Genomic DNA, 26,294 nt, shown 5'->3' with positions numbered 1-26,294 from the left:
TCTCAACCCAATTGAACACCTATGGGAGAATTTGGACCCACGCTACTATCATCAAAACACCAAATGATGGAAAATCTTTTGGAAGAATGGTGTTCCATCCCTCCAGTAGAGTTCAAGTGACTCATAGAATCTATGCCAAGGCGCATTGAAGCTGGCAGCTTGTGGTGGCCCAACACCTTATTGTGACACTTTATGTTGCACATAAAGCATCACACATATACACTACCGGTCAAAAGTTTTAGAACACCTACATTTTTCCAGTTTTTATTGAAATGTATGCAGTTTAATGTCATAATGTACTGTGAAATTAAAGCATAGAACAAATAAACAATTGGAGATAAAAAAATGTAACCCCTTAAACTGACAAACCCCCCTGGTACCCTTAAAAGGGCCCTAAATTAGTGTGTATCCATTTTCCCCATGTGTACTCTTCACTGTTTTGTTGTTTGCCAAGTGTTTCGTATCCCATGAAAGACTCTCAGCTTTCCAATGATGTGAAGCATTCTCTGTTTCATTCATGCTGCCTGGTGGGTGCGGGGGTACTGGTGGTGATTTGATTCTTTCATGTGGAATATGGTGAGTGATCATGTTTATATTAAAATACATTGTCATTATTGTTGAGATGTAATTGATATTAATGTTTTTTATCATCTTTCCAATATTAGGATCAATATATCAAAAGTATGCAGTCTGTGCCTTAATTACAATGGATATTGGATTTTGATTTAACTTATTGACAAGATTGTGTAGGATAGTGGTTTATGAATTGTATGTTTAATATACTGTGATATGGCCAATGTATATATGATAATTGAGTTAGCCTATTGTGTTTTGCACTTGTTTGTAACTAAAATAACTTTATCATTTGATGGAATGTAATTATTGGGAGAGGGTGGGTTTGATTTTTTTTTTTATTGACTTGTTATTGTTATTTAAAAGACACCTGTTAGATCATTGTAAAGGCTACCTGATGAAGACACAGTAGTGTCAAAACGCGTTGTGAGTGATTCAATAAAATGAAATTGTAATAATATAAATGTCTGATCTAAATAACTAATAAGTGAGAGTGCGGCTACAAAATTAAATTTTCTTTAAATATTTTTCCCTTATTTGGGCCAGCACCTCATAGACGTGAAGTCGCTGTAGTGCACAGATGTTTTTAAGTTACATTCATATACACTCACCTAAAGGATTATTAGGAACACCATACTAATACTGTGTTTGACCCCCTTTCGCCTTCAGAACTGCCTTAATTCTACGTGGCATTGATTCAACAAGGTGCTGAAAGCATTCTTTAGAAATGTTGGCCCATATTGATAGGATAGCATCTTGCAGTTGATGGAGATTTGTGGGATGCACATCCAGGGCACGAACCTCCCGTTCCACCACATCCCAAAGATGCTCTATTGGGTTGAGATCTGGTGACTGTGGGGGCCAGTTTAGTACAGTGAACTCATTGTCATGTTCAAGAAACCAATTTGAAATGATTCGACCTTTGTGACATGGTGCATTATCCTGCTGGAAGTAGCCATCAGAGGATGGGTACATGGTGGTCATAAAGGGATGGACATGGTCAGAAACAATGCTCAGGTAGGCCGTGGCATTTAAACGATGCCCAATTGGCACTAAGGGGCCTGAAGTGTGCCAAGAAAACATCCCCCACACCATTACACCACCACCACCAGCCTGCACAGTGGTAACAAGGCATGATGGATCCATGTTCTCATTCTGTTTACGCCAAATTCTGACTCTACCATCTGAATGTCTCAACAGAAATCGAGACTCATCAGACCAGGCAACATTTTTCCAGTTTTCAACTGTCCAATTTTGGTGAGCTTGTGCAAATTGTAGCCTCTTTTTCCTATTTGTAGTGGAGATGAGTGGTACCCGGTGGGGTCTTCTGCTGTTGTAGCCCATCCGCCTCAAGGTTGTACGTGTTGTGGCTTCACAAATGCTTTGCTGCATACCTCGGTTGTAACGAGTGGTTATTTCAGTCAAAGTTGCTCTTCTATCAGCTTGAATCAGTCGGCCCATTCTCCTCTGACCTCTGCATCAACAAGGCATTTTCGCCCACAGGACTGCCGCATACTGGATGTTTTTCCCTTTTCACACCATTCTTTGTAAACCCTAGAAATGGTTGTGCGTGAAAATCCCAGTAACTGAGCAGATTGTGAAATACTCAGACCGGCCCATCTGGCACCAACAACCATGCCACGCTCAAAATTGCTTAAATCACCTTTCTATCCCATTCAGACATTCAGTTTGGAGTTCAGGAGATTGTCTTGACCAGGACCACACCCCTAAATGCATTGAAGCAACTGCCATGTGATTGGTTGCTTAGATAATTGCATTAATGAGAAATTGAACAGGTGTTCCTAATAATCCTTTAGGTGAGTGTATATATACATACTGTACACATATATATATATATATATATATATACACACACACATATATATGAGGTCCTCATGTAAAAGGAGAAACAGAAGTATAATATTGTAGTACAAGTTCCATCTGATGAGATGAAAAAATTCCCAGCACTTGAGCATCAATATTTTTATATCGGGAAACGTGTCTTTCTCTCTCTTTATGGCGTCACAATAATCTTCAATCTACTGATGCCCTCAGGAGGATGTCAATATTTCTCTTTCCTACCTGTCACTCTGCACCTTTTTCACAAACGCAGCTGTTCTTCTGTTCTGTTCTTCTATAATAACTCACCAGAACAGTGTGTGCCCTCCAACTGATACACAGGTGACCCCTGTGGAAAGTAATTAAACTCACAGGAAAATACCCATACATATCTTAATGTTTATTTAACCCATTCACTGTACAAGTTAAGATGCTTGATTTGGGTAGGTAACATTTTTCCCAACATGCCCAAATTGATTTAAAAATAATAATATAAATAAATAGAAAATAATCAAAAACACCAATTAGGAAAGCCAGAGACTTCCTTGGGTTCAAATGCCTAAGGTGCTTAAAATGTCACAATATCAGGAGTTTTGAGCATCTGTGTTAGGTACGACACAGTTCATAGAATTTGTATGTATTTATTTATCTATGAATCCCAATCCTATTGTGGTTAAATATGTTTTTGTCAAATGTCAGGTTTTGTTATGTGGTGTGCTAGGTACAGTCACATTCCTGAGTTACACCAAGCACAACTATTGAAGCTATTCGTGCCACAACAGTTGTTTAATAAAGGTAACTTGCTATGGTTGCTGGAGGGGAAATCAAATATTTGAAAATAATTAAGGTCTAGGCAATCAAAGCTGAAGTTTCATTGATTAATTACATTTTGAGCTAACCACTAGACTGCAGACCCTTCACTCAATATGTTTACAGTGCCACGGTTGCTATGATATCTTCCTAAAGACTCACAGCAATTACTCATCTGAGTTGGGCTGACAATATATGCACAACACAGTCTATAGGGGCACAAAAATCCTATTTAAAACAAACAAACAAACAAATACATAAATAAATAATGATCAGTCCAAGCACACAAACTGATAGGCAAAGGAAGAGATTAATTAAATAAATTAATGCAGCTGATTTTACACACAGAATCTAATTGCCAGGTTTATTTCTTCTTGAGGAAGATACCCTGTATGCAGTGGCATGGTTTCCTAAGATGCAAACCATGCAATTACATGGGGCTCTGCGGGGATAGGGGCCCCTACTGCCTAGTAGTATTATTACATTACACCTTGAATTGCACGTTGCAACAAAATCCTTAATTTCTCAGATAAAGACATCATGTTTGGTATCAAAGCATAGATCTTCCTCTTCCACATGTTATGTGATTTTAAACCACAGGGTGAAATTAGACCAATCTGATGGCTTTAAATATCCTGGTATCATCTTGTTATCCTGTCTTCCTTAGTTTATTTCAGTTATTAATTTAGTGCCCGCTCGGACACGACAATAAACTCTTGAACTCTCTCCCCTGTGGAGATATTTACTCCCTAACCTTTTCCCTTTAAAGGCACAGTAGATTTTAAATCTACATATACATATTGGAAGGAATATCTGTGCCAAAGAGAAGTATTCACAAGTTGCCAAAGACAGAACCAGGACAGGTGAGAGGCAGCCATCTCATGTTAGCATCTTTCATTTTGTTTTAACTCTAAGTTAATCTTGTCTGTAGTTTGCTTTAATTTAAGTCAATTCAGTGCAGCTGCTGAATTGGATAAAGTAAATAGGTTGAAGGAAAGATGATTTAGTCAAGGAACTGCAGGAATTCTGTTAAGTGCCTTCTGCCAAGTGGAGCCAGATGGAGCCAGCTAGCTGTGAATTGGTGGCAGATAGACAAAAGGTAGTTAAAGCTGTGCTGTTTCTCAGTTAGTCAAGCAGTTGACTAGGGGACAGAAACCAAGAGACCAAAAACTTTCAAAATTTAGAAGCATGTGGCCACTACAGTGTCAGGTTTGCAGAATGATTGCCTTTCTGGATGAACTCATCCAGGAAGATTTAATCTGTGAACGTTGAGTTGAGGTCCTAGAGATCAAAGTCTGTGATCTTGAGGCTCAGCTTGCTGATCAGCTCTGCATTAGTGGTATGTAGTGTTTCTAGCCCAGGGACCTGGGGAACCGAAAACCCGGGCAACCTGGACAATTTCTTGCAAGCCTGGGTTTCGCAACAGCGAACTCTTGTATCCTTTTGTGTATTTTTTCATTCGGTGAGAAGATTGAAGCAAGAATGTTCATTCAGTAACCTGTCGGCAAAACCTACAATATAATTGAGCACTAAATACAAAATACGAGGGGTTCAAGAAAAAAGTTCCAATCCACGCTCGGTTTTGTTCTACTTCCTATAAGAAGTAAATGGCCAATCAGCCAAATGCAAAAAGTATCCAAACAAGGTATTGCAAACAGCTGGGGGCTCTACAGGGTCGCTTCAGTTTATACAAATGATCAATACATAATAACTATGTGAAAAAAAATAATTAAAAAAAAAAAAAAATAAAAAAAAATAATAATAATAATAATAATAATAATAATAATAATAATAATAATAATAATAATAATAATGCAGTATAACCGAGTCTGTGTTTGATTTCAACTCCACATAAAATACAGACACAAATACAGACACAAAAAAGGCTTTTATTATTTTACTTATTTAGTATAACCTTGTTGATTTGGCCAGGGGTTCTAGTTTAATTAATAAAATAAGGGGAAAAAATAGGATTTCAGGAGTTCAGTCAACTAATATGTTTTATGTGTCCAACAGTATGTGACAGGGTGAGGCGTGCGCCTGCAAGGTGCCATGGTGCACAGGCTGTGCTGAAAGTGTTGTATAATCACATTTGAGAGAGAGAGAGAGAGGCGCCATCGGAAAAGTTTAGAATGAGCTTAGTGTTTTTAGTTACTTATTTTTGTTTCCATATTGCTTATTTTTCCTATTTATACTCCTATTAAATAATTTGTCATCAAGCCCGGGTGCCCCGGGGACCCCGGGTTTATAAATTTTAAACTCCAAAAACCCGGGCCTGGAATGTTCTCCCAGTTTTGGAAACGCTAGTGACATGAAAGAACTGGTCTACCAGCCCATTAGAGAGATGGCGTGCATGCCAAATCCTAGGAAGGTTGAGTCCTTAGAGCAGGAAAGTGTAGAGAACTGCTGGGTTACAGTAGGTTGTAACTGCAGAAAAGGGCACGCATACACCTTAGAAGAGACAACCCAAGAGCTAGAACAGGTCAACAGGTTCAAACTGCTGGACATCGAATTCAACAGGGACAGCTCAGAGGGTGATGGGAGGGCAGTTGAGCACCAGAGTACCACTGCACCCACTCCCCCCCAGAACAGGGAGGTAATTATAGTAGGAAACTCGATTCTTAGAGGCGTAGATCACACAGTGTGTTCTAGTGATAAGGAGACCCATATGGTATCTTTCCTGCTTGGTGCTCAGTTTGCAGATATCCCTAAACTAGAAGATGGGCTACTGGCCAAAGCCAAGGGGGATCCACTGGTCATGGTCCACATTGGAACCAGTGACATAGGAAAAGGTAGGGCAGAGGTTCTGCAAGACACATTTAAAGAGTTAGGAAGGAAACTAAAGAGCAGAACCTCTATGGTAGTCTTCTCTGAAATACTTCTGGTACCACGTGCAAGGCCAAGGAGACTAGAAAGTTCAACACATGGTTGAAATCCTGGTGTAGGGAAAATGGCATTAGACTTCTGGGGCATTGGTCTTTCTTCTGGGATAGATGGGACCTGTAGAAACCAAATGGTCTACATCTCAACATAAGGGGGGCTAACGCATTGGGAGAGCATTAGATATCAGAAATGACATTGAGGCTATAACTCAAATTAGATGCTGCTGAGGAAACAGAATCATTGTGAGTTAAACTTTTGAATAAAAGAGCTGGATGATTAGTGGTAGTAGTGTGTTGCAGACCACCCAATTCAGATTGTCAGAAAGGTGCTGCATTGTACACTGCAATCAGGACTGGATGTAGCAAGGATGTGACTGTTACTATGGGGGATTTCAATTTCCCAAACATAGACTGGGAAAACTGACTTGATATTTTCAAATGACCAAGATAGAATCAGAGGGCCAATAGTTAATGAACCAATGGCAAATTGTGATCACAATATTGTTAGCTTTGAGGCATATTTTCAAAAAACAAGGGCCAAGTCTAAAACAATGGTCTTCAATTTTAGAAAAGCAAACTTTGAAGGTATGAGGCAGCACTTAGAAGAGTTAGACTGGAGCACACTGGATACAGATTCAGTTGAAAATGGATGCTTTTCCAGATCAGCAGGGACACACATACCCAGACACACAAATGGAAATTGGGCTTTATGGCATTCAAGAAAGAAAACAGGAGACACTTCTTCACACAGAGTTGTTACAATCTGGAACAAACTCCCCAGCACTGTGGTTCAAGCTGAAAATTTGGGAACATTCAAAAATAGACTGGACATGATCCTTGGATCACTCAGTTATTAATGACACCAAATGAACATGATGGGTCAAATAGCCTCCTCTCGTTCATAAACTTGATGTCCTTATGTTCTAAATGTTCTGTAAAATGGAAGAATATAAGTGTATGTTGATAAGAGCTTAGTAATTATAATGTAAATGGAACTTTAACAGCGATTTTCTATGTTTTGTATATTCCAAGTAGTTGGACTTTATACGTGATGAATTAACATATCTTAACAAATAATACCTCTTGTGAAGCTACAATTTTCCTCTGTCAAATAGAGGATATATACACATTTGAATTAATAGACCACACACCCTGTCTGCACATCTATCTTAAAGGTAAGTCGTGTTTGAGTGTCCCACAGCATGCTACACCCGGATGAGTGTGGCTGCACGCTGTCTGACATCACACACATCTGATTGAAAAATGTCTTTCTTCACAAACTCTGCATGCTTCTGGTCAGGGTATCTTCAAATTTTGATTGACTTTTAAGACCTTTTTAATACCTCTAAAAGGAAAAAATATTACCATTACTGTGGCAAAAGAAATTGACAAACTAGACTACAGTATATACCGTTATTTAGTTGTATTGCATTTTAATAACAGAAATATTCAGTGCACACTAGCTAACATAACTGCATTCTCATTAACAAAAATAAAACTATGGCGGTAGACCCAGTCCAATGGAAAACAATGTCACCCTGCATTTACCATCAAATAAACAGCGAACGACTCGATGGGCATAGTACTTTTTTGAGTGCTAGCATAGTGCTTGTGCTTTTCAGATTTCATGTGAGAATCCAGTGCTTTACAACCCCTTGTCCCAAGTTTGAATTTTTTGCGACAAAGTTCACATCACGCCCCATACGAATTGCTGGATGGTTTCAGCCAGCCACAATATTTGTCATCCTCCAACCACTTCTCATTGAACTTGCATTTACAAGTCGTGTTATTGTAGGTATTGGACGTTGCGGATAAAATAAAACATAAAAACTGAACAAAAAATAGACACGCTCATTCATTCTGCCCCAGATCAAATGTAATGCGGATCCCCACAAGGTTGCATGCTCTCTCCTCTCCTTTATATATTAAAATGTAACGATTTGGGGGTTCCAACCATGACGGGGAGTCGAAAACCGATCTTCTGCGCCACAATTCAGCTCTCTTACGCATCACTAAAAGGCCCAGGCCTCCTAGGGGGCCTAGGGGGGGGCCTGGGGTGTCCTGAAATGAGGCTGCCGCCCCCCCCAACAGACCCCCCTATGAACTCTGTTTGCCCCCCCCACTAGCGTCAACACAACACCATCAGCACCCCACCCCCGCTAGCATGAAAGAAACACTGTAAGCAAACATCCCCCCCCACCTGCTAGCGTGAACGATACACCGTCAGCACTCCCCCACTAGTGTGGAAGAAACACCGTCAGCAACCCCCTCCTGTTAGCGTGAACGACACTCCGTCAGAGCGTTGATGATAGGACAGCCCCCCTCAATTTGCCCTGTGCCCCCACTCGGCCACCCTGTTGAACATTTTCTGGACACGCCACTGCCTCCTATCGAGGCTAGATCGCTACAAGATACGAATGACAATATTAAATATTGTCTATTAAAATATTGACTATTAAAATAGTCTATTTCAGGAAGGAGAGACTGAGCCTGGACCTGTGGTAGATGACTTTGTATGATGGTGTGATAACTGCTTCTTTCCAACTGAATATTTCTAAAACTAAAGACATGGCCATTGACTTCAGAAGGTAGTTACCCACAGTAGATGTCATTGAGATGGTCTGTACCTATAAGTACTTTGGAACACTGCTGGACAACAAATTTATATTTGAGGAGAATACAGATGCAATTTATAAAAAAAGGTCAGCAATTAACTTTTCTTTCTGAGAAAGATTTAAGTCTGGGACACACCAGCATGTCATGTCACGTCACTTCAAATTTGACGTGCCACGAACAGTCCCATACCAACCCGTCTACCAAACGCCACAAGGCAGATTTTTGCGCAAAAAATAAATAAATAAATAATTTATATTTTATGCTTAAAAATGTAAATTATTGTCTGTGTTTTGGGAAAACTCCACTGAGTCATCAACAGACAAGGAGGAGGTGGAGGAAGAAGATGATGAAGAAGAGATTTAATTAATTAAGTCAGGAAATCCTTAGTCTAATCAGGGAGGAAATGCAAGCCCGCAGCATTTGCACTTCATGAAGGATATAAGACCTACTTCAACACTGTAGGATCTGTGCCATGGCAGATTAGCACAGTGAGATGAGGTATTTTTTTAATTAAATACTGAATATACTGGTGTAGCTGGTGCTCAGTCCATTTTTTGTATTTGTACTAACATTTGTACTACACTGCATACTGTGTAAAAAAGCAAGTAAGCATCTTGCTGGGTTTTGTAAAAGAAAAAAATGAATTTTACTTTTCTAAAAATAAAGAACATTTACCTTAGTTTAATAATTTGTACTGTGTGTGTTTAAACATGGATAAGTGCATTTTTTGTTTGTTTGTGCATATTTTTGTATGTGTGTGCTTTATGTCCTGTTTTGAACAAAACCCACCTAAAGCAAATCTCCCGGCCGATCGGCGACTATGATTTGTATTATTATTATTATTATTATTATTATTATTATTATTATTATTATTATTATTATTATTATAAATGACTTAATACATATATGCCATAATGTACAACAATATAGTGGTGCTGTCACTCAGGATTGGACATCCATTGGTGGAGAGACGCGTGGCTCTCAAGCACCGTGTCAAAAAATGCTCTGGGAGAAATCTTGATGAGCCACCCGAGAATGCAACGTGACGCAATGCACTGGTGTGTCCAGGGCTTAACTGCTTTAACCCTTTACACTCCGCCACATTTTTTTCTGATCCAAGAAATAAAATGTATTTTTATCAATACTATATACATATACAGACACGGTGACTATGAACTTTCAAACGACATCTTACTTGCATATGTAGCGTGTTTCTAGCCTGAGTTATAGGCTTGCGAAATCATCAAATTGTAATTGTACAGACTAATTTGCATATGTTCTCATTTTTATTTTTGTACTTGGTCAGCTGATTAACCCTTTATAATACAAAATTTTTCTTTCATTTGACATGAGATTAATGCATATGACACAAACTATCAAGGAGCTACACACAAATAAATAAAGAGGAAAATAACAGGAAAAATAGGGTGGAGTGTAAAAGGTTAATGTCAGTAAGGCAATGATGACTGTTTTATAGGGGTCTAAGTCTTTTCATCACACACTTTTCAACACGGGCATTTCATCATGCACATTTCATCACAAGGTACATTTAATCACCAGCGGAAATAAGTAATATTTATTTACTGAATTGAATATGTAGGTTTGGACTACAACTGCTGGTCTAAAAGCACGTGTGTAATTTGTAACTGAATATGCAGTTTGCTAATGCAAATTGGTGATGAACTGAGGCTGGTGGTGAAATGTGCACGATGAACTGTCGCCGTGACGAAAAGACGTGATACCATTTTATAGGAATGTTACTGAATCAGTGTTGATATTTGGCAATCTTAATGTTAGTAATAAAAATATGGTGGACAGTATGTTAAAGGTGGCCAGCAAGGTTATTGGGGTACAAGAGGCATAGCTCTCAGAGACATTTAGGAGAAAATTGGTGAGGAAAGTCAGCAGTATGCTAGATAGTCCTGATCACCCTCTCCTTGACGATTTTGAGCTTCTCCCCCTAGGTCATCATCTTAGACTTCCCAAACTTAAGAACAATAGATTTAAGAACTCCTTAACTGCACATGCCACACATTTTATAAATATGGATATGAAATGATTTGTTTGTCTATTTACTGTTGGACTTCTGTACAGAATTGCTCAATTTTAATTAATTTAAATGTAAATTAATTTTATTATTTGTGTTTGTGTGTATATGTCTTATAGCTGTCTCTGTTTTAATTATGTTTATATTGTTGAATCCTGCCTGGAGAACTAATTTCCCAACAGGGACAATAAAGCGATTGATTAATTTTGCAACTTTACAACTTTGAAGGAACATGACAGAGCTTTAACAGTTTTTTTAAAGAAGAATCGACAAATATTGCCAAATCTAGGTGTGTAAAATCTAGCTGTAATTGCAGCAAAATGTAGTATTGTATTGTATTGTGACAATATGCTTGATTAATAGATTAAATTACCCTCTCCCTCTCTGGGTTTATATGGCACTCGGCACAACCTGCTGTTTATCCGATGTCATGCAAAGGACAAAGGAGTTAATTAATATGTACATTAGCTCTACGTACAACTCTCCTGTTGTTTTTGCAGGGAAAGTTCATGCACGGAGAACAATACTGGAGACACATCACAGATTCCATGGTTGTCATGTAACAACTTGTTAAAATTAAATAATGGACAGCTGTGGCTTGTGCCTTGTGTCTATTGGTTTAATACTTTTAATACTCTTTTAATACTCTTTTTCACATCACTGATGGAGCAGTGGCACCGCCTTGGGGTGGCCAGCGGGGGCCACGGCCACCCTGATACAATCGCTGCCCCCCAACTGGCCCCCTCTTGCGGCAACACGGACAATACACCATCAGCACCCCCACTAGCACCATAGACAAAACACCGTCAGCCCCCCTGCAAGTGTCATGGACAAAGCACCCCCCTACTCCAGCACTGTGGAGAAATGTATGGCCCCCCTAATATTACAACAGGCTCCAGCCAGGCGCCGCCAGCTGAAATGCTCTAGAACTGCCGCTGTAATGGAGCTAGCAGCCATGAATGTATAAAGTTAAGATTAAAACATGATGTACAGTACTCATCAGTGCACAACAAGCCCACAACAACATAGAGAGCATAATGACATTTCCACATTGCCATTAACCTGAAATACACCATTGCTAACCATGAAACATCCTTCAGCAACTTATTTTACCCAGGGCTGGCCCTGGACGTTCTGCCACCTGGGCAAGAAAAAAAAAAGCTGGTGGGTGGCCGTGTGCTGATAGTGTTTTGTCCGCGGTGCTAGCGGGGGGTGCTGATTGTGTTTTCTGTGCGGTTCCAACCGGGGATGGGGGTGGGGGGGTGGTGCTGACGGTGTTTCGCACTGTGGGTGCCCCTATGGATGGCACCCCTATTGCCTATTCCGCCTATGTCACGGGCCGGCCCTAATTTTACCTTACCCACAATAAACTGACCCATTATCTTCAGGTTGTATAATGCGGTCATTTAAGAATTATAGCCTATATTCAATTAGCTCAGTAGAATTAATACGTGAAATGGGCGTGTTTTTCCCATATTCTAGTAATTTTTACAGAATTTGGGATTGACACTCTCCTTCTCTGTGGCAGTTTTATTTGGCTACAAACCTGATACTCCCGTGTTTTCAGGGCAAATGTGCATGTGCATCATCACTTCAAGAGTTAAAAATACTGCATGTAAACTCCCCCTTTTGAACATATTTATGTTTAAAATAATAATACCCCCACCCCCCCTTAACAGTGTGGAGTATATAGATAAGTGGAAAAAATCCTAATTTAAATGCATGAAACTGAAAAAGTTAAAGAGGGTGTAGACTTTCTGCAATGGGCACTGTTTGTGTTGATTAAAGTAAATGAAGATGGGAATCCTCATTCACGATCAACCTGAAAAATCGCATCTTTAATTAGCAGGCGTGGACCATTCACATGGGCAGGTGGGGTAGAGTCCCTCATAAACTCATTATCAACATCAATGCATCATAAATTACTTAAATATTACCCAGTTCCTGTACAATCAATTCATCAAATTAGACAACAAGTGGTGATATTTCAGAGTTAAAATCACTATTTCGGCAATTTGGTCTCAGTCCAGCTATTGTACAATATTGGGGCAGGGGAGCTCAGTGCCCCACTCCAGCAGGCAGGTTTATTATTATGGTACCTTGTTGTTATTACTATTATGGTTATGTTTTTACTGTTATTATTCTGTACACTACAGGGGTGGGATTATGTCTCTTAACTATATATACATACACTACTGGTCAAAAGTTTTAGAACACACCCATTTTTCCTCTTAAGCATTATTTGGCAGTGTTACGCTCAGCTCCTGTGCATAGACGTTACACTGTATTCCTACAATGTGCACATTGTTTGAAAACTTATTCTCTTGGCTACCAGCACGTTTCATTCTCAGTCACATCCGATTTACAGTTTCCGTGTCACCCGCCATCATTCAGAGCCCGGGGGGTAAACACTCAGTCTGCTGGGGGAACAGATCACTGAGTTGTGATTGGATTTCTTTGCAAATAGGCTTGTTTTGTTCAGAACAACCAAATGATTAATCCAGTATACAGAGTTTTCCATCTTGACATGTTGAGCTCTCTATGCCTGTGTGTTGCTTCTACCAAAAACATGGATGGTCTTGTTTTGATCAGTAGACTGTCTGGTTCCAGAATATATCATAATTGTCAATATTTCCTGAGATTTTTTATTCCTACTTAGACCAAGTATCCCCCCATCCCCACATTTCAAAATGTGGGTGGAGTATAAAAAAAAATCACATCAGAGAATGTGAACATTAGCAACGTTAGAAAGCTGAGAGTCTCGGCTTTCATGGAATACCAAACACTTGGCAAACAACACAACAGTGACGAGTACACATGGGGATTAAAGAGAAGCACACAGATGTGGTGCCCTTTTAAGGGTACCAGAGGGGTTTGTCAGCTTAAGGAGTTAACTTTGGTAAACAAAATGATTCCATGATTTCTTTTTTTATCTCCAATTCTTTATTTGTTTTATGATTTAATATCAGAGTACATTGAGACATTAAACTGTGTAAATTTCAATATAAACGGGAATAATTTGGTTGTTCTAAAACTTTTGACAGGTACATTGTAAAAACTAAAAACAATAACTCAGTTGGTTTGTAGTAAATGTAACTCCAAAAAATCTATGATTTTAACAAAGAAAATTTAAGTTTCTGTATTTACTTGAATATTTTGAGTTCCATACTTAATTTTAATTTGTTCCACAAACATAATATTCAGGAATAAATATTCAACTTATCAAGCTGCATTATCTCAACTATATTTTTTAGTACATGCATTTACTTATAAATATTACGTCACATCTACTTGTGGACTTTGGCTCACATAGATTTCACGTGTTAGTGAGCGTGCAGGGGATTGGACCAGAATTGTGTTTGAACTCTTCACCCCGTTGACAGAGGCGATTAACTATTCAGCAGCAAACAAGCAAAGTCTTCAACAGGTAAGGACCGATATATGAGAGTCAACTAACTTATTTGATAATTCCAGCTAATTTTATATATCTAGCCCACTAGATGTATTTATTTAAACTATTTTATTGAAATTGTTGTGAAACTATTTTGTCTTAATCTGTAACACATTAGTTAAATTTGCAGCCTCTTACCAGCTTTTCTATCTAAGTAGTCAATGCAGTTGTAAACGTTAGCTACAAAATCTTAATTTTAAAAGCTTTAAAATAATATATAATTGTATGTGAATTCATAAACTGTAAATTATTAAACTCTTAAAAACAGGTATGTATGCAGAATTTCTTTCAATATTTCAACATTAACCTGTCTCAGAACCTGGCCATGAAAGAGCTTTTAGTGCAATTATTTTTTAACAGAGGAGATTGTCCAAAAGTAAGCATGAGACAGATGTGATGATATTTTTAAAATGTTATTTTTTGGGTTATAAAATATAAAAATGTAGATGATGTTAGCTAGCAACCCAAATAGGACAGCAGTATGATAATTGTGAAGATAACATTATACATTTAAAAGGAGCTTGATTGTTGAAACAATTTAGGAGTAGTTTACATATGTTGAACCAGTTATCAATTTTCTCTTATTTGTTTTTTTGTTGATTCCCTGTGATATTTGAATATTTAGTTCTGTTTTTGAGAGAATTGATGGCCAGAACTGGATGTGAACTCTGTCAAGAGAAAATTAGCACATGAAGACAAGATGTTGTGCAGAGCCCTCCTGTGAGTGACCTGAAAGGCCAATGACATGCCCTGTTTCTACCTAATCAGGTATAATTACATTCTTCAATGTAATGATGTGTCTCAGGTAAATACAGCAGTGTCTCCCTCGATCTCTCTCTGGGTATCTTTTTCTTTCTCTGTGTCTATCTCTCAGATTGAAGAGGAATTCAGGAGGATTACAACAATCCGGCTAGAGTCAAAATTAATGGAGAAACTGGACTGTTACATGCCAAGACTGTTGTCTTTATTCAAGAAAAAGGAGGTGCTGCAGGGGTGAAATTGCAAAGGGGTCCAGGAAATGCTATATGGGGTATGCGCTCATTACTTCACAGTACAGTCGATTATATTTTGTGCCATGTTTGCAGCTTGTAGTAAAGGTAATTCTATCTTGTTACAGAGCAACACTGTCAAGAAGAGAAGAGAAACAGTGATCGGTGGCCTCATCAAATACCTTTTCTTCTGGGATAGAAGGGACCTGTACAAACCAGACGGTCTACATCTAAACACAAGGGGGGCTAATGCATTGGGAGAGCGTACGTGCAGAGTAATTGAGAATCTTTTAAACTAGGGACCAGGGGAGCAGGAAGCTATGACAATGGGAGATGTTCCACTAAGGAAAGAAAACAAAGGAAAACTGCTAGTAGGAAAGTCCTGAAATGTTTGTACCTCAATGCCAAGAGTACAAGGAACAAGATGTTAGACCTAGAAGCCACAGTGCGGGCATGTGACTATGATGTTGTAGGAGTGAAAGAAACATGGCTTACAGAAAATGATGAGGATGAATACAAGTTGAAAAGATACACACAGTTTAGGAGAGACAGGCAAAATCGAAGAGGGGGTGGGGTAGCATTATATGTGAAAAATGACATTGAGGCAGAAGAACTCAAATTAGATCCCAGTAATGAAACAGAATCTTTGTGGGTCAAACTTCTGAACAAGAGATCTGGAGGATTAGTAGTAGGAGTGTGTTACAGACCACCCAACTCAGATATTCAGCAAGATGTTGCATTGTACAATGTAATCAGGACTGCATGTAGCAAGGATGTGGCTGTTATAATAGGGGATTTCAATTTCCCAAACACAGATTGGGAAAGCCCAGTCGGGACTACAGAAGCAGAAATAGAAATGGTTGAGAGGTAAATGACTGCTTTCTAACTCAATTTGTCAGGGAATCAACCAGAGAGCATGCATGCATTGATTTGATCTTTTCAAATGACCAAGGCAGAGTCAGAGGGACACTGGCAAACTGTGATCACAATATGGTTAGCTTGGAGGCATACTTCCAAAAAACAAGGACCAAGTCTAAAACAATGATCTACAATTTTAGAAAAGCAAACCTTGATGGTATGAGGTGTCATATAGAAGAGTTAGACTGGAGCACATTGGATGCAGATTCAGTTGAAAATGAATGGTTATATTTTAAAAATACAGTACTTGAGGCTCAGGAGAAATTTGTACTAAAACTACAAAAAACATTGGCCAAAATGGTTTAATAGAAGTATGCAAAAAATAATCTCAAAAATCAAGAGAAAGAAAATGTTGTATAGCACATACAAAAGGAACGGAGATGAAACAAAATACAAAGAATATGCTGAACTGCAAAGAGCTCTTAAGAAAGGGATCAGGAAAGCAAAGAGGTAAATAGAAAGAAATATAGCTCTTGGAGCTAAAACTAATGCAAAGAGCTTTTTTCAATACTACAACAGCAAGAGGTCAATAAAGGAGGAAGTGAAACAGATAAAGGACAAAAATTGAAGTATCTTGGAAAACTAACAAGATGTGGCAAATGTTCTAAGTGAGTATTTCACAGAGGTTTTTACAATAGAAAAACGGATAATATGCCACAGGTTAACAATCAGTCCAGTCAAATCCTAAGTAAGGATAAATGAGGAGGAGGTACTAAAGGGATTAGCAGAATTAAAAACAAACAAATCACCTGGGCCAGATTGTATATTTCCAACAGTACTTAAAGAAATTAGGGAAATTATTTTTAGGTCACTAACTCAAATATTCCAAAAGACACTTAGAAAAGGGGATGTGCCAACTGACTGGAAGACAGCAAATGTCATACCAATCCACAAGAAAGGGGACAAAACTGAGCCAGGAAATTACAGACCAATCAGTCTCACCTGCATCACCTGTAAAATGTTGGAAAAAATGATTAGACAGAAAATAGAGGAGCAATGAAATGAAATGAAAACCATATTCTTGGAGATATTCAACATGGGTTTAGACGAGGCAGATCATGTCTTACTAATTTATTGTAGTTTTTTGAACATGCAACAGTAGCTGTAGATCATGTGAAAGCGTATGATATACTTAGAGTAGTCACAATCTGGAACAAACTCCCCAGCGATGTGGTAGAAGCTGAACATTTGGGAACATTTAAAATCAAACTGGATAGGATCCTTGGATCACTCAGTTATTAATGGACACCAAATGAGCATGATGGGTCGAATGGCCTCCTCTCCTTTGTAAAATTTCTTATGTTTCTTATGTTTCTTATGTGAGAACGTGGAAGACCTTATCAAAGAATATCAGTTAAAAAAATATTTCTCCCTCTTCTCTATCACCTTCCCATTCTCTTTCTCCCTTCCTCTTCTCTAGTTTACCCTCCCATTATTCCATCTCCCTCGCCACTCTTTTTTTCCTCTCTGTCTTGTTCTTTCTACTTATTTTTCCTTCTAGTTCTCTACCATCTCCTGTATCCCTTTTTTACCTCCCCTTCTCCTTCCCTCTTCTCTCACTGAATATCATCACATTTTTACTTTGACTACATCCTTGGCTATGTAAATGTAATTTATGGTGTATTTTCTCAGTATGCACAGGATGCCAATATCCCAGAGGACCTCACACAACATGTCCTCAAGATCTTTGTGGTCAACAAAGGTGCCACTGATGAAGACAACCCAGTGGATATGGGAATAGCCATTGAAGGAGCTGAGGTCCTGTCTGTTATTTCCAGTGTAGCACAGACATGTGCCTTCTTGATGGGGCTTATCTATGCCTTAAACCTAAGCTACCCCAAAGAACTGAAATATACCTTTGAGGTATTCCAGAAAGTTTTATTGGAACTGAACGTAGAGAGAACCACCTCCAAGGTCCAGTCTTTTAGGAGACAGTTACTTGCTTAACTGGTAAGCGCTTTTGTGTTTCAATTATAGTTCCTTTGTCAGAGTCTAAAATGTTAAATTCTTAGTTAACAACTACTGAGTTTACATTATCAGACTGCTATTTGTTACATTTGCAGGACTCTTTAATTCACTCCCATTATTTTTGTTAGATGTGGCTAAAGTTAGCTGACTTTAGTAGTGGCTTAAACAACTCTGATCAATTAATTACAGTTTTTCCAAGCCCATGGACGACTTTCAGGGAAAGGAACTATCAGACTATAAGGTGCAAAGAACTGTACTATCCCTTTAACTACACAGCTGGACAGCTTTCAACCTTGTTAGAAGTGTAAGGAAGTGGTTAGGATTGTTCAAAGGAATCTGTTAAATGTCTCTTGCAGTATAAAACATTTTAAAATCAACTTAACATTTTTGTGTTTTTACATTTAATGTTTAAAATGCACATATGTGCAATGTGAGGTTTAATTTGCAAAGAATTGCTCCTTGGTCAGATGTTCAGAGATCCTGCAGTGGAAAAATGTCTTAACGTTGATATTTCCATTTAAACGTGAATATTTGTATTTGAAATCTTCATATTTCAGAAATAAGTCAAATTAAAGAAAGGTTTAAATGTTAAAATTTACTTTTATGCATGTTATTCTATATGTCGTTGACTAACAAAATCAAGTAATATTTACTAAAGAAAATTAAGGCAACTACTTGCATCAGCTTTTTGAGTAGGATACAATGATTAAATACAATAATTTACATGGACTTGGTTACCATAAGTAACTAATCATAAAATTAAGTAAATTAAACTTATAAGTACAATTCTGCATTAGAAAAGTTAAGTAAATCAAACTTACATTACTGACTGTGGAACTGATACAATGATGTTGGTTTTACACAAAAAGTTAAGTGTAGCATACATAAAACTCAGTCTTGTTGGTAATACTTAAAAAGCTGATGCAAATAGTTTTTTTTTAAGTAGAGCAGGCACAATATTTTTTACTGTGTACTGTATATACACACACACATACAAGGATACACACAGGAGCACTAAGACTGAGCACTAAGAAGCTCTGCAAAATCTTTATTAGACCCCACACTGCAGAGGTCATGTGTCGGCTAATTTTATTTACACCACCAAATTAGATTTTCTCCAAGCAAAGTCTATACTTAATAATCTGAGGAGAAAAGGGATAAGATAGACTAATTGCATACCTACAGATCAATATATAAATGGGCACTCTGCAGTTTCATTCTGAGTAAACTGAACTTAGGCAAAATGTGTAGTTACTGCTTTGATGTACTGTTTTTCAGTTAATTGTTTCCTTGATTTTCAAATAGTACTACATTTTAAAAGAGGTGTTTTACAGCATCACTTTGTGTACAGCGTTTGAACCATAGTACCATTAATAAATCACCACTACAATCATTCTGTACTTGTCATTACATCCTGCACATAGAACAGACTAATGTGTGGTTTTATTTCAACTAATTGTGACTAATTAATTGTGAATAATCCCTGTATGATGGTGAAGTATTAATATTAAAACATTTAAAGTGTAATTTCTCCAGAAAGTAATATGCGTACTATATTCTAAAATTAATCAATTTAAATATAATCAACTCAAAGGGAGTATTTTAATTAAACATTCCCATTCTAGAATGTTCTTTTTCGTTTGACCTTTTGAAGTCTTAATTTTTTTAAATTATTATTATTATTACTGGTATTTCCACAAATTAATTAAAAATTGAATATAAAATTACATAAGTATTGTTTTGCCTACCACAAAGATAACTTTCCATTCATCTTCCATGATTTTAATTAAACAAATGGAGCATGTGTGTAGGTGAAATAATAAGATCCTGATTCTGGTATGGATGTATTTATCTAACTGAATAGGGGTACTAACAGGAACTTCAGCTTTTGAAAAGACCAACAAACAAATGGAAAAAATAAAACCTTCCTCAGTGCTTTGAGAGACAAAGGTTGTAGTTCCATTAATTGCTTTCAAAATACCAGTTAGTATAACCAAAAGAACTCAGACAAAAAGGCTTGGTTCAGGTAATGCTATAAAGCTTCGCCTAATTATGCCTCACAAAAGCAGACTTTTCAATTTCAAATAAATGAAACCCTGTGCAATAAAGGCAATTCCATAAACAATTAGTCTCCTCTGAACCTAATTAGAATGCAGAGATAAAAAAGGTTCTAAATGTAATGCTGAATCCCATATATCTTCTAAAGCTCAATATCCACTGCTAATAATATCTAAAAGACCCTATGCTTCCCAAGACTGCTTGCAACTGAATAGGAAAACAATTACAATTTGGATAATTTCAGTTTGTTTAATACAAATAAACTCCCAAGCCACACCACCAAGATGTTACTAACTGGATTGCAATTTTCTTAAGTGACAATATTCTGTACATTTATTCAAATTGCTGGACTAGCAGCTGCAATGGGAAAGAACAATGTCACAGCACAAAGCAATACTGGTTTTATTTGTACTTCTTTTAAAATAGTTGTATCTATCTATACATACATACATACACACCCACTGTTCATTTAAAATAAATACAATTGAGATAAATGTGTCAATTTTCTTAAAAAATACATCAATCAAATAAATGTTTTGTTAATATTTCACATTAACGAAAATAACTAGACAATGCAGATATACAGTTCATATGAAAAAAGCAATAATTGCCTGAAAACTTGAGACAATCAATAATTAATGATTATCTATAAACAAATGCTTGGTAAAATTAATTATTCTCAGCAGCTTATTAAAAAGATATTGTTAAATACAAGTAATTTAGCAGAAATCATTGAAGTAAAAACAGAAATAAACAGATGTGCTTCAAATTGAGAATAATAATCAGCTATAAAATTATGTATAAGATCAATTTTAATCACCATGCAACACTGAGAGTGTTTAAGGAACTTTAAGGAATCCAAACCTGCAGCACCAGGTTTTTGATTGTATTCATATTAATCCAATTTAACAAGAATCTCGGGAAATTAACAGAAAGTTCATTAAATCAATGGGGATGAATTTTAACCTCTGCATTTTCATTCAGTTTGGCAGCCTCCAAGATTACTAGGCTTTTATTACATTTGCATGGAAACATTCCAGATTGTTTTCACCTAATGTATTGGAACAGGATTGGATGTTTTGTCAGCCTCTGCCAAAGAAACATGCACTGTTGCCATCTCAACTAAATATACAATACCCACAGGACCTGTTCAAGAGCTTCTCTCAGATAATGCACTGCAGCTGTTCACAGCTACTCCAGCTATCTCTCCTGAGGTTCTTGCTTAGTGAATTTATAGCCCATTTGGCCTTCTCCCCCGATAAAGCATCAGGCTGTGTAGTGCCCTCTGTATGTTAGGAGATGTAGAACAATTTTCCTTAATCTGTGCCTGTATGGGTTTAGTATCTATTGAACAGCAGATCTGTGCAGAGATAGGATTTCATTGCAATCTGCAAGCACATTCCTTCATTGGAATCTGCATGGACAAAAATAACAACAGTGACATTCTCAGGTTTTACCAAGAAACTGCTGATTTAGTTTATATCACTGACAAACAGAACAACAAAATGTAGTGAGTTTCCAGTAGATGAGAAAGTTTTTACAATCTAACACTTTACTGTTAGAATAAGACTGCACATACTTATATTATTGCAAAGCTGAGAGAAGACCTAATACAAAATAGTCAGCATGGTCACATGATTGAGCAGGTGCTAATACGTTTGCACACTTTTCTGTTATCTCCAATCACCTCTTCAGGTCTGAGCATCTTGTTATGGAATGTGCCTGTATTTGTTACAAGATTGACACTATGTAATGGATGAAATGAAAGATCTGCAGAGGTAATCCATCACAGTTTTGCACTCTCAGAAGCAGTCTATATGTTCATTAGACACTATTTGTGTGGGCTTGTATGCTTGTCCACAGTTCAGGAAATATGGCTTAAAATTATAAGCTATGTTTCATTTTGCAAATGATAGTCCTCACGTGTACAGCATTGTATGTACAGTTCAGGTGCTTTGCATACCCAGCACTGTTTACATTTTATGCATGAACTATAATGAGCATTTGATTTATGCATTTAGGGTGATACAGCTAGACCTTTTTTCCAGTACATGCACATAATCCAGTTTGTGATACATATCTATGTAGTATATATATATATATATGGAAAAAAAATAAGAGAGCACTGCAAAATTATCAGTTTCTCTGGTTGTACTATTTATAGATATGTGTTTGTGTAAAATGATTTTTTTTGATTTATTCTATAAACTACTGACAACATTTCTCATCAATTCCAAATAAAAATATTGTCATTTACAGCATTTATACACCAGAACAAGACCCTGTCATGGCCAGCCCAATCTCTAGACCTGAACCCCATTGAAAACCTCTGGAATGTGATCAAGAGGAAGATGGATGGTCACAAGCCATCAAACAAAGCCGAGCTGCTTGAATTTTTGTGCCAGGAGTGGCATAAATTCACCCAACATCAATGTGAAAGACTGGTGGAGAGCATGCCAAGACGCACGAAAGCTGTGATTGAAAATCAGGGTTATTCCACCAAATATTTATTTCTTCCTAAGTTAAAACATTAGTACTGTGTTGTTTACAAATGAATACAAACTTAATTTCTTCCATTATTGGAATTTGGGAGAAATGTTGTCAGTAGTTTATAGAATAAAACAAAAATGTTCAAATACCCAAACACATACCTATAAATAGTAAAACCAGAGAAACTGACACAGACGGGTGACAAATTAAAGGAAAAACAAAGTGTCACAGAAGGTGTTGGGCCACCATGAGCTGTCAGAACAGCTTCAATGCAGCTTGGCATAAATTCTACAAGTCTCTGTAACGCTACTGCAGGGATGGAACAGCATTCTTCCAAAAGATATTCCCTCATTTGGTGTTTTGATGATGGTGTTAGAGCGCTGTCTAACACGTCAGACCAAAATCTCCCATAGGTGTTCAACTGGATTGAGATCTGGTGACTGCGAAGGCCATAGCATATGATTCAAATCATTTTCATACTCATCAAACCATTCAGTGACCCCTCGTGCCCTGTGGATGGGGGCATTGTCATCCTGGAAGAGACCATCAGGATATAAATATTTCACCACAGGATAAAGGTGATCACTCAGTATAACTTTGTAATGATTTGCAGTGACACTTCCCTCTAATAGGACAAGTGGACCCAAACCATGCCAGGAAAATGCCCCCCACAGCATAACAGAGACTCTGGACCCCCTAACTGGAGGGGTCAAGCAGTCAGGCCTATACCATTCTCTTGGTGTATGCCACACATGTACACACCCACTCAAGAATATGGTGAAGGATGACTCATCTGACAATATCACTTTTTCCCACATCTCTGTAGACCAATGCCTATGGTTTTAGCTCCACTGAACTCTCAAATGTGCATTTGTCTTTGTAATGAGGGATTTATGCACTGAAACCCTACTATAATATCTGTGGAGTTCTCGGCAGACTGTTCTTGCTGACACAGTCTGATCACGTCCTGCATTGACATACTCAGTCACTTGGGAGTTGCTCTTCTGTTTTTCCTTATCGCAGTAATGCACGAGCATCACAGTCATCGAATGTGTGCTTTCGAACACAATTTCCAAACCTATTTACTGACTATAGATCTAAATGCAGATGTAACTTTAGTCATTGTTCCTATTGAAACACTAGCCAGTTTATCAGTTGTGACTGAATTGTATCATGCAGTACACCTCTTTGGAGGCATCTGCATTCGTTATGTCCCTCCACTCATTTATTCTGTTTTTTCCTTTAATTTGTCACCCATCTGTATATATATATTTTTTTTCCCATAATAATACTATCATGTGTCAGGGAACCAGTCTCCTGATTAAGCTCATTTGGGGCAGTACAGATGGAGTACTCAAATGTGAGCTTGAGATGGCGATTTAAAATTATTAGCATTCCATCACCCCAGGCAACACGGAAGAATGCATCCCACTGAATAACAGTGAGTCACTTATTCTTTAAGTGAGTCACTTATAACCTGTGCAAGACAGAACTGTCAGCAATTTACCTGTGTAAGTCTTACCTGTCATACTGTATGATTACTGTAGTAATAACTATAATACATAACAAGATAATACAGTATACTATAGTATACAACACTGTACCATAGTATTTGTTGTAGAACTGTAGTACTGTGGTATATTACAAGGTACTACAGTATTCAATAGTGTACTATATCATGTTACTAAAGTATAGTATAGTATAAAAGTGTACTATAGTATATAACAAGCTACTATAGTATACTGTAGTATAATACTATATTATGGTATAATAGAGTATCTACAGTATCTGTTGCTCTAATTTATGAAGTGCTATAGTTTTTGCAAGGCACAACAGTATAATATAGTATGCAGTATATTATGTGTTGTAGTGCTGTTGTAAATACTATAGTGGAATAAATAGTACATAATACTTATACGAATTGAATGTAGTATAATTAGTATTAGTATTAGTAGTAGAAGTAGGCTATTAGTATCATACGGTATTATAAAGGGAAAATGTATGGTAAATACTTTCTTAAAAGCATGTTCATATTGTGGTCAAATCATACAAAATACGGTATATTAGGCCTGTAGGTTAATGATCTGAGGTATGTACGGTATTTTCTGACATTTCCTGGCGCACAGTTGTGATAAGTATTAATAATATGGTATTATACAATACAAAAATCGGTACTAAAGTCCTGTATATACGAACTTAATATAGTATTATTATTATTATTATAATACAGTAGTAATAATAATAGTAGTAGTAGTAGTAGTAGTAGTAGTATAATTATTAGTATAATACAGTATTATATGCGGAAATCAAAAAGTATACGATATGAAGCCCGCAATGGGAAATCCCAGAACAACCTGGAAATGCGGACAGAACAGCAGAGACAGAGACTGCGTCCACAACCGCACACTAGCATACTAAATAGTATGCCAAAACAGTACGCCACCATTAGTATTACGTCCAAATACACAGTATGATTATAATAGTATGCGAAAAGTATCTGCATAGATACGTCTTCCATTTCGAAAATGAAGTATGGTAGCACTGGACACTTTTAAATCCCATAAGGCCATGTGGGGGGAAAGGGGGCGTGTCTGGTGTGGTAATTTCATGTCTGTGACATATGACTTTCAATTGTAAGTAACAAAAACTATACAGATAGGCTAGGTATGTTAATAATTATTTATATGAGTGTAAATAAATATTCGTCAGAATTTTTTAATCTTTTGTTTACAGGAAGTCGTCATTAAACCGTGATGGGAAAGTTCAATACGACTGGATTACATAATTAATGCATCCAAAGTCGTGCGTTCTATTAATCTATACGGAAAAAGTACACACTTCAGTGTAACTTTAGTGTGTATAGAGGCAGAATCGAACTCTGGGAACCATGACCGCAGATTGTAACATAATTTGCATAACCAACGCTGATTGGCTACTTGACAAACAGCTTGGAATGTCTCTTTGTGAGAACCGTGACCGTCGACTGGGCTCGACAGCTTGGACTGTATGCGTGAGAATGTGTTCCACCGTTGAAGCCAATGGGATTTTGGGATTTTTCGATCGATCATAACTCAATAACTATCCATCCTAGCCGTACAAAAAGTACAATCAACCTGAACAGTATCAGGACGAATAAGTGTGTGAAGTTCGGTATGTGTAGGGTAAGAACTGTAGGAAGAGTAGCACTCTGGACGAAAGGAATAATAATAATAATAATAATAATAATAATAATAATAATAATAATAAAGATTTTGTAAGAGAACAAGTCTCACATGCAGACTAATAATAATATATTTTATTTAGAAGCGCCTTTCCGGATACCCAGGAACACTGTAGAAAACATGTCTGACGTTACTGTTGCTTGAGACACCGCGCAAAACGTTTGTACTTATTGCTTTTTACAGTACATGGCGAGTGATGTACACATCAATGTTCAGTATCATACGATGATAATAGATAATCACATTACAATAAATGCGTTCATATCACCGCGTGTCCACGGCTCGGATTAAATCAACACGCAATAGAAAATTACACAATTGTACACAGGTTCGAATTATTTTATAGTTTCTAGTTTCTTCTGATCATCAATGTAACCACTATGATGTACAGTTTTGTAGCCGGTGCGTCACAGTTTTTATTTAATCTGCACA

General features: G+C 37.4%; 1 protein-coding gene and 1 long non-coding RNA gene across 3 annotated transcripts in view; one reads left to right on the top strand and one right to left on the bottom strand.

Moving 5' to 3' along the window:
- nlgn1 (neuroligin 1) overlaps positions 1-26,294 on the bottom strand; it is a 355,905-nt gene that overhangs the window by 289,844 nt on the left and 39,767 nt on the right. The window lies entirely within an intron of this gene.
- On the top strand, positions 14,842-15,530 carry LOC136753048 (uncharacterized). Of its 2 annotated transcripts, none has more exons than XR_010817389.1 (3): positions 14,842-14,938; positions 15,093-15,248; positions 15,336-15,530. It is a non-coding gene; the product is annotated as an uncharacterized LOC136753048 (long non-coding RNA). The 2 variants fall into 2 exon arrangements; XR_010817388.1 differs by having other exon boundaries at positions 14,848-14,986.

This window comes from Amia ocellicauda, chromosome 7 (genome assembly GCF_036373705.1).
Source record: "Amia ocellicauda isolate fAmiCal2 chromosome 7, fAmiCal2.hap1, whole genome shotgun sequence".
Taxonomy (NCBI): Eukaryota; Metazoa; Chordata; class Actinopteri; order Amiiformes; family Amiidae; genus Amia; species Amia ocellicauda.
This window is presented reverse-complemented; position numbering and strand designations above follow the sequence as displayed.